Genomic DNA, 10,769 nt, shown 5'->3' with positions numbered 1-10,769 from the left:
TATGTGATGTAGACGTAGCTTACCTTCCTCTCATGAGCATATACATCTGCATATTTATTTCTAATATTCTTTTGCACCATATGTATATTATCTTACACGCATATGCAAACATTTTTACATATGAATTTAGTTATGGTATAATGGTACATTCTGTGCGGTTATGATCTGAGTTATGGTATTGTGAGTTACTTTACACATTAAGATGTATGCGAGGCTTGAGGATACTGATTATTGAATTGTTATACAATGGATGATTGGATATGGATTCATCCCGCTGGAGTTAGGTGATCACCTATTTTATTTTTGGCCCTAAGAGTATCAAACTCACGGGTCATGTTAACGAGGAGACACCTATCGTGTCGGGCACCCATACAGTGCTAAATGTGAGTGGATTAGTTTTGGCTATTTAGAAAGGTTGATTTTTGAGCATGCAACCTACATCACGCACTCACGTAGAAGCATTTATTTACCTATTATTTCCTGTAAATCATTTACCTTATGTGGACTTGGTGTAAGATTTATGATTTGAGCATTATTTCTGAGAAGCATGCGTATTTATATTCCTTAGTTGTTATTCATATATTTGATATTCACTATTATTGAACTGTTTCTTCTCTTATTCTACACTTATTGCAAATTCTGACTAAGAAAGTAAGTATTCAATTGGGTAAAGACTCGTCATTACTTCTTCGATGTTAAACTTGATACTTACTAAGTACATTGGGTCGGTTGTACTCATACTATACTTCTGTATATTTTTATGCAGATCCAAGCATTGGTACCAGTGGAGTAAAGAAGTGGTTCTTCGATTCTGATCTTGAAGACTCAAGGTAGTGATGTTTGTTCGACCGCAGACCTTGAAGTCACATTCTGCATTTTTATTTACTGTTATTTGATTCAGACAGTATTGTATTTATTTTCGACCTTGTATTTTACTACTCCTAGAAGCTCATATATTCAGTGACACTAGTTTCGGAGATGTTGTATTACTTTGCACTTAATTATCATATTTAGCTTTATCTATGTTATTACTAAATCAATCTAGACTTGTTATATCCATGCTAGCAGCTTATTTATTATTGAGATTGTTGGTTCGCCTAACCGACGTGTTAGGTGTCATCACCGTCATTGGTGGATTTTGGGTCGTGATAACAATCAAAGAAAAATAAGCTAAATATGCTCTTCAGATAAGATGATCAAAAATATAATCAAGGCATCAAATTCTCATATAAAGATAATATGCAATAACTAGCATGTGTATGCATGCTCCTACATGAGTCTATAATATTCATGCATGAGAAATATATAAACTTCACATCAGCCAATACCTACCTGGTATCCATCACCTTCTCAGTGTCAAATAACATTGTGAACATATGTCCCAAGGTAGAATGGGTGATCACGTAATTTCAAAAGGATGAATTCAAATCCATGCGCCAAATCAATAGTAATATCTCAGAGATCAATCATCAATACACAAAGAAAATACCATTATGTCATAAATTACAATAATCACACAAAATGTCCCATCGTATCAGCCTAAATTTATATCAGAGAACCATATGCATGGATGTATGTATTTGAACAAGAGAAGCATATATGTGCGTATAAATATAGAAATAAAATATATAGATATGTATGCATGTGTACAAGTATGACTAAGACTACAATATGTAATTCAACATACAACATAGCCCATCATATTCAAATAAGGAATCAAAAATATCACGACCCAAAAATTTCATCGGAGTCATGATGACGTCTAACACCGCTTGCTAGGCAAGACATTAATCAATAGGTAGAAACAAACTTGAATAATAGTATCAAATAGTCTCAACAACAGAATGCCATAAATAGTTGAAGTCAATAGCAACAATATAACTGAAAACCATTTTACGACCTGGTGTCATCGAGTACCTGAGCTCTACAGAATTTAAATACAGAGTCTGAACCCAAAATACAATATTGTCTAAAAGATAGAACAATAATAACATGAACTAAGAGAAGGGACTTCAAGGCCTGCGAACGAAATAACAGCTACCTGAAAATCTCTAAAATTGGTACTGATGCCACTCTTTAGCACTCACCTCTCTCGGCAGCATATGGATCTGCACATAAAGTACAGAGTCTAGTATGGGTACAACTGACCCCATGTACTCAATAAGTAACAGACCTAACCTCGGGCTAAAATCAGTAACGAGCTTGGCAAGATCTAATATTCATTTTCAACAGCCAACAACAACTGTAACGGCATAACAACAGCAAAAAAAAAGTAGCTCAAGTAATATCAAATCCAATTTTTTCACAATAAGAGAAGAAATAAACATGCTTAATAACAGTTAAGGCATAAGTTCTTCCAAAAAAATTACCTAAACATGGTTTTATCAATTTATTTATGATTCCAAGTTCTATACATCAATTAGAGACATCAAGTACCAGTTATCATGAGGAAATAAGCACACCACATACCTGCATGACAAGTATACATGCCAGAATCAACGTTATTGCAGTTACATCATCAAGTATACCAAATCTCAGCACATGCACAGTGCCTGACATAAGTACCCACCAAACATCATACATTCGCACTCAGTACTGTACGAGTTCCTGACATTAGTCCCTCACCAAGCACATATATAACCATTGTGCCCGAACCAACATGTTAATACCTAACTTAGAGGGGCAGCCAAGTTCAAGCGCTAATCAAATCTAAGTCAATGATCAATATCACTTAGCCCAATATGGGGCCTGGCGCACGCGTCACCTCACTATCAGTATCAAATCGGCTATATGCCCAAGACCAGTCATCAATCACTCAAGTCTCAAATGTTCACATCTCACAGTACTCAGCTCAACCAGTGCCATACATAAAAGAGCACCAATAACATGTGAGATAACATATGAAGAATGCACAAAGACAGAAATATGTACGCAGATGTAAAATATAACTACAATTAAGGCAAACAGCTCAATATAGTAAGAATAGCCATATCATATTTCAAACAGACAAGCATATAGCCTACACATGATTTCTAACATGAATAATAGCTCATGTAGTTATAAAAGTGGAGAAAACACGAAAACAATGTGGCATAATAGCAAAACAAGGCACATAATAGCCCAATGTCATCATGAATAACCCCAGTGTACGCTTATACACTCGTCACTTAGCACGTGCGCCAACTCCAACATATACCAAATACCATAGCCAAAGGGAAATTACCCTCAAACCAAGTTTAAACAAGTTACTTACCTCAAAGCGCATAGAATCAATACTCTAAAAATGTCTACTCATACGAATCCACCTCCAAATGGCTCAAATCTAGTAAAAAAAATAACTCAATAACATAAAATAAAGCCATAGGAAATAACCTCAAACAATAAAGCTTCGATCTTTATACAAATACACAAGGTCAACCAAAACGTCAACCTAGACCCGTGTCCCGGAACCCGATCAAACTTACAAATCCCAGTTACCCATTCCATACGAGTCCAAATATATAAATTTTCTCCAAATTCCACTTCAAATCGGCTCCCAAATCTCTAATTTTTACTCTCCAAATCATAGCCAAAACCCCTAAATTTCTCTTTCAAATCACATAATATATGTGTAATAATCCATGAAGGAACAAGATATAATATCAACATCAAGTATAAATCACTTACCCTCTTGCCGTGTGTAAAATCCTCCTCAAAAATTGCCTCTCTCCAAGTCTAGGGTTCTTTTTTTGTTTTTTGGTCAAATCCACCAGGCCTTGCGCCTAGAGGTTATTTTTATAAATAAGATAACAACTAGTACAACAAAGAAGGGGGACATGGACCTTACCTCCAAATCTATGGTGGATAAATAATTGATTGTCCAAAAAGGACAATCAGTTGAATCTTGTACAATGAGTGAAGTTACACCTATAATGAAGTGCCAATTGCCTATCCATAGTTGGCAGATAATTGGGTATACAAAAACACTGTGAAATGAACCTAGGTCAAATATACAAACAATTGATTCTAAGGCCAGATGTGTATGGTCAACTATACAAGCAGTTTGGGAATACATCTTCCAGAAATAAAATAACCTACATCTAGAAGGTAAGTGTATTCTCCCTTTAAAATATGACAAAAACTAGATATGTATGGTACAAACTGTCTTCAATTTAACTTTGACAATGAGATCAAAGAAAGCCAATTTGAAGACAGTGATGACTGAAATCCTTGTAGTTGACTGATCTTGCTGCCTCTGAATATTGCAGCTGACAGAAGAGATTGAGCTTATCCTTGATGTCTTTATCCAGGAAACAGTGGAGAGGAAATGGACTTGTAGCAGCTGATGATTGGTGTAGAAACCAGGCATTTCATTCTCCAATGTAAGATTGATGTAGTGTGTAGACTTCTGGAGTTGAACTCTGGTAATAGTAGTGGTATGATGGCTAAGGTTTGAACCCCTAGTTGTGTTCTTGTGAGGCCCTAGCATTTGAAACCTGAGAGTGGACCTGTTGTACCCAAAAATGTGTGTGACATTGGAAAGATTATCAAGATAGACTCTGGAAGACTGATGTATTTCCAACAGACTGAGCATCTGGGATGCTAATACAACACCTTGGAAATGCACCAGTGATCTGGACATGTCAATTGTACCTGCAAAATTCAGCAAACAAGTTAGTAGTAAATGGGCATCATTGTCTTGCTTCCAATGAATGGATATGGCATTGCTGGCATTAGAGCATAATCATTGTATGTTATGACCATTGTTGATGTTGTTCTTGTGTGTATGAATTTGGAGTGTTGCTCTCAGGTTCTTGTGGCATCTGAAGGCTTGTCTGATGGAGTTATAGTTGATGGGGTGAGATAGTTGCTTCTGTAGATAGATGCTACGGAATCCTCTCTGCCCAATTGCATGAGGTTTATGGGATATTGTGAACCTTTGCCTAACACTTAGTAGGATGAGCCTTGAGATTGCTAATACCACACACTGAGTGTAAGTCAAATGATTGAGTATACCATAGTGAATTGTACCTGCAAAAAAGAAAGCAAAGTTATTGAAAAAACTATTTTTGTGGTGATGGCTATATGTTTGCATTTTTCTTTGGATTCTATAATGGGTGTTGAAAAATAAGGGAAGGGTGGAGTCTGGAAGAAAGGAATAGTCTCTACTACATTTGTAGTTGAGTTTAGAAGACTAAGAGGGATGAGGATTAAATAAAGGCTGTGTGTTATTGTTGGAGTAGTTTACTGGTGGATGTAGGTGTGATAGGTTAAAGTATATGGGTTGGGTGACTATTGGGTGTGAGAGGATTAGAGTACAACACTTCTTATAACATTGGATTGTTAGAAGTGTGCTTAGATAACCTGCACAAAAGAACAGTGAAAAACTGGACTGAGTGTCCATTTCCAAAAGTGTTGGGTTTTGATCTTTTCTGGATTTGGATATATGGGGATTGTAGTGATACTGTGTTAAGTATCATGTTTTAGCCATAACCATGAGAAGAAGTAGAAGTAAGGTGAGCTGGTAGTATAATTCTGTGTGTTTTCTTGTGCCTAAAAGCAGGGGTATTCAGGAAATTCAGATGAATTTGACCCCTGATATGAGTAGGCAATGTGTTGACACTAGAGAAGTGAGTTAATGCAGTCAAGTCATGGCTAAGCTTGGACAAAGTGTCTGCAGGATAGATGGATTCTCTGTATACATGTGAGTACTGAACTTCCTCACATTGAAGACACAGGTTTCTTAGCTTTTGCAGATTCATTTTTAAGACCCAAGGAGGGTTAGAGTTGGTTTTTAGCCAATTGATCAAAAGAGCTGAGTCTATTTCAAGGTGACTTTTGTTGTACCCATTGGCAATACACCACTGGATACCAGTGATAGCAACTTCTGTTTCTGCAAGGTTGTTAGTACCTTCACCCAAAGGAGATGCAATTGCTTGAAGAAACTCCCCTAGGTGATTTTTAATGATGGCCCCACCACCAATCTTTCCTGGATTAGTCAGTGCACTACCATCAGAGTTGACTTTAACAAAATTGGCATTTGGTTTAGTCCAAATAACTTGTTGAGTGGTAGTGCAATGCTTGATATCCTCGATGATAGAATAAATATCCACCCATCTTTGAGGCCATTTGATAGCAGGGTAAGTTGCATGAAGCAGCATGTGAATGTCAGAGTTAATGGAAAAAAGGACTCTAGTTATAGAAGACTTATTTCCTCCATACTTTGCAGAGCATCTATTCTTCCACAAATTCCAACAAATAATGATAGGAACTGTATCCAGGATTAACTTCTGAACTTCATTATTATTTTCTGTAACCACCAGTTCATAAAAAGCAGTCTTAGTGGCATATTTTCAGTTTTGATTCCTGCTGGCCCTCCATATTTCTTCCAGACAAATGTTGCAAAGTTGCATGTACTGAAAATATGATCAACCGTTTTAGCTGCAGGTCTGATACAGCATACACATTTGGTAACAGTGGGGTTACCAAATGATATTACCCTGTCATCTATTGGCAACTTGTTTCTGAGGGCCCTCCACAAGAAAAAGGACCACTTGAATGGGATCCTTTTGTGCCAGGTCATTTTGTTGGTAAAGTTGGGTTGCTTCTTGTTCCTTATCACTTCCCATGCAGAAGCACAGGTGAATTGCCCCTGTCACTGTGGGTGTCCAAATGGGTTGATCTTGGGACTGTAGCATATAATGGATGGGAATTTGCATGATGAGATGAATCATATGAGCTGGAGCAGTTATGTTCAACTTTTAAAGGTTCCACTGTCCATTTTCCCAGAAATGGACAACTGTAATTTTACCTGGTCTACCCCCTTCACTTATGTAATTAGCAAGTGCACCTGTACCCAACCAGTTATCCCACCAAAAGCTACAATTGCCTAAGTGTAGCCTTATTGAATATATTTCTCTGCTTTATTTTTGTTGGTCATTATCTTCTTCCAAGCTTGTAATTGTCCTGTGTCCTATTTTTAGAAATTGGGTCTGATCTTTAGCATTATTTAGCTCTAAGAAAGTTTCTCCAGAGAGAGGAATTAGTTCTAAATATTCACCACTGTTTGAATCTCATTGATTGACAGACATCTTCCATTGTTCTAAAACCAATTCCTCCTTCAATCATAGGAAATGATAGCTTATGCCAAGATGACAAGTGATATTTGTTTCTGTCTTTTTCCATGCCCTAGAAAAAATTAGCAGCTAGTTTTTCAATCTGCTTCAAGACAGCTTTTGGAGGGGAGAGTGCTGAAAGAAGATGAAGGGGCATCGACTGTAGTACATGTTTAATAAATGTGGCTTTTCTTCCATATGAGAGAACTCTGCTTTGCCATCCTTTGATCCTACCTACAACTTTAGCTACAATGGAATTGAAATACACTATTCTCATTCTACCAGTGTAGAGAGGACAACCTAGATAGGTGATTGGAGAGTCTTTCTTGCTGAAACTTGTTACTTGTTGAATTCTTCTAACAGCAGAATTGAAGGCAGATGGAGAGGTCATGAAGTGACTCTTTTGTTTATTGATCTTTTGACCAGATGTTTTCCCATATTTACTGAGGATGTGCATGATTTTCTTTAGAGAACTCCTGATTCCAGATGTGAAAATGATGATATCATCAACAAAGCTCAAATGTGTGGACCTCTCTTCTTCATATAGAAACCATTGAAAAACTAATCATGGGACATGTTGTTGAGCATTCTGGATAGTAATTCAGCTCCAATGATAAACAAAGAGGGGGCCAGTGGGTCACCTTGTTTCAGTCCCCTAGTAGAGTGAAAGAATCCACATCTAGTACTATTTATGATGACAGAGTACCGGTTGTTTGACATTGTTCTCCATATCATGTCAATGATCATCTCATTAAAACCCATCATTCTCAGCATTATGCATGTAAATCCCCAGGAGACTCTATCATAAGCTTTGGCCATGTCAAGCTTGATGACCACATTAGAGCCAATGTTAGGTTTTTAAATTCCTTGAACAATTTCCTATGCCAACATTATATTTTCTGATATGCTTCTTCCTTTCACAAAGCCAAAATAATTTACATAAATTATTCTGGGAAGGATAGGGGCCAGTCTAGAACCAATAACTTTGGATATGATCTTGTTCAGGAAGACGCTGAGGCTAATTGGTCTGTATTCTGCAAAGGAGTTAGGAAATTCCACTTTTGGTAGAAGGACTAAGCAAGCACTGGTCATGAACTTTGGCATAGTAGCACCTCCAAAGAAGTCCAGAACCACATTCAACAAGTCAGCTTTTATAATGTGCCAGCATGATTGGAAGAACTTTTCATTCATTCTATCAGGTCCTGCAACACTTGATGGACTCATTGAGAAAACCACTTCTTTGATTTATGCCAAGGTGGGATCTTTAGTAAGGAGCTCATTGTCCTCTGCTGTGATTAAGGATGGGATACATGATAACATGTCTTCTCTGATAGCACCTCCTGTTTCAGTGAAGATATTCTGGAAATATGTGCATGTTGCTTCACCAATAGCCTCATCCCCCTGAACCCATTCTCCTTCATCATCTTTAATTTTATGTATGAACAACTTTCTTCTTCTCCCTCTAATCAGGCTGTGAAAATATCTGAAATTGGCATCCCATTCTTTAAACCATTGCAGCTATTTTTTTGCTTTAAGATGGACTCTTCTTGCTTCATATATCTCACATAATTAGCTTGAAGCTCATGAAAGTTATGTTTGTCATTGCTATCATTGGTCTGAGCCCAGACCATCTTAGCTTGCTTCAACTTGTGTTCATATTCTTTGGCTTTCAGAAAGATATCTCCATATTGTTGTCTGGACCATTTGCTTAGGGCATTGGACAAAGCTTTAAACTTTTGGTGAAAATGCACATGGCATTGCCATTGACATCTTTGTTCCAGACCTCCTCAACTAGAAGGAAACATACACAGACAATAACATTTACAAAGAAATTTTAGGTAAAATATCATCATATTGCATATTTCTAAATTATAAGTAGATAGTCACATTATCTAACTAACATGATTAAATCAATTATTTTTGCAGGTTCAAATAATGATGTCCAATCACTTCGAATTTGCGTATTATACTAATGTAATAATATTTTTCTGCATATATATATCATTAGTTGACTTTGATATTCCTTCATATAAATAATATTCTAAATCATTACGTGCTATTATTAACGTGCAACGCACGTATATATATATATACACACACACGCGCACACACACGAATGTGTAAGGCTTATATATATATATATTGTATTTCAGTGTATAACATTGCATACGAATGTATATGGGTTGCTTAATAATAATAATAATAATAATAACAATAGTGGACACTTTTTTTCTTTCTGCTGACTTTCTGACAAAGAAATAAGCATGAAAAATAGAAAAATAAAAGAAGCATGATAAAATAAAAAATAATTTGATTTAAATAATAATAATAATAATAATAATAATAATAATAATAATAATAATAATAATAATAATAATACTGTGCACTTTTTTTCTTTCTGGTGACTTTATGACGAAAAATAAGCATGAAAAATAGAAAAATAATAGAAGCATGATAAAATAAAAAATAATCTGATATAGGAATTAAAAAAATAAAAAAGTAAAGTAAAAAAAGAAGAAAAAAAAGAACCCTAATAAGTTGCAAGAATATGTGTGAAAGGGAAAAAAGATTTCTTGGTCGGAGATGGATGAAATCTAAAGATTTGTTAACAAAAAACATAAATGTTGTGTATTTAGGCTATATTTTATTGGATTACATGGCCAAGCTTTTTATGGATATACAAATGAAATGGAGTGTGATTGGCTACATTTGTATAAACTTTTCTCTATTAAAAACTAATATTCCACAAGAAAAAGAAGAAGAAATACAACTCATGTAGATTAAATGCAAGAAATGCAAATTACCTTTTAGAAGAAAAACGTGTATCCTCTACTTAACCACCCTATCATCACTCTTTAACTTTGTATACGGTCAAAACCGGTTAGTCCTTCGTACGTTCTGGTCGAAATGGTAATTCATTGGATCGAAGAGCGTCTTCATAATATCAGGTTGAGGTCCGAAGTCAGGTCATCAAGCTTCGAGCCCTAAGGACCGATCAATGTCGAGCTCGTTATCATTATCGAGTTCGAATCGAAATCGAACTATAATGCGAAGTAAAGTATCGAGTCTATGAGGCAGAGACCGACCAACACTGACCCCGAATCAATACAAGGCTCCGAGTCAGAATCGAGCTCGAGTCAAGATCGAGAGCTCGACTCGATATCAAGCTCGAGTCAATATCGAGCTCATAGACAAGAGCCGTTGCAACCGCACTAGAGAGAATCCTGGCAGGAATTATGGAAATGCTGATTTATCATGGATCCCCCACTATGTATTTTTAATTATATCTAAAGTAGGATCCCTCCACTATAAAGGGGATAGTTATTATTTCTGTAAGGGACTAAGTTTGGCATACATTGTAACTGAGATATCATACACTCATATATTGAAGAGTTATCCTTTTTTAGCTTCATAGATTGATTCATCTTGCTTAATCCATAAATCATCTTCTTTCCAACTTTGCTTATTTTTCATTCTCTACAGTCAACACTCGATATTTTTATTCATTCTTACGATTTGTGTCAAATTATACCACATACCCTTAGAACTACGTACAAATTTAACTCTATCCATTTTTCGGGTAAACAGTTTGGCGCCCACCGTGGGGCTAAGGATAAGAGTGGTTATTTGACATGAATCTCTGAAATACTCACCGTTTCACGCTTATTTTGAAGC

Source organism: Nicotiana tomentosiformis, chromosome 9 (genome assembly GCF_000390325.3).
Source record: "Nicotiana tomentosiformis chromosome 9, ASM39032v3, whole genome shotgun sequence".
Taxonomy (NCBI): domain Eukaryota; kingdom Viridiplantae; phylum Streptophyta; class Magnoliopsida; order Solanales; family Solanaceae; genus Nicotiana; species Nicotiana tomentosiformis.
The sequence above is the reverse complement of the archived record's forward strand: the minus strand, read 5'-3'. Positions refer to the sequence as shown.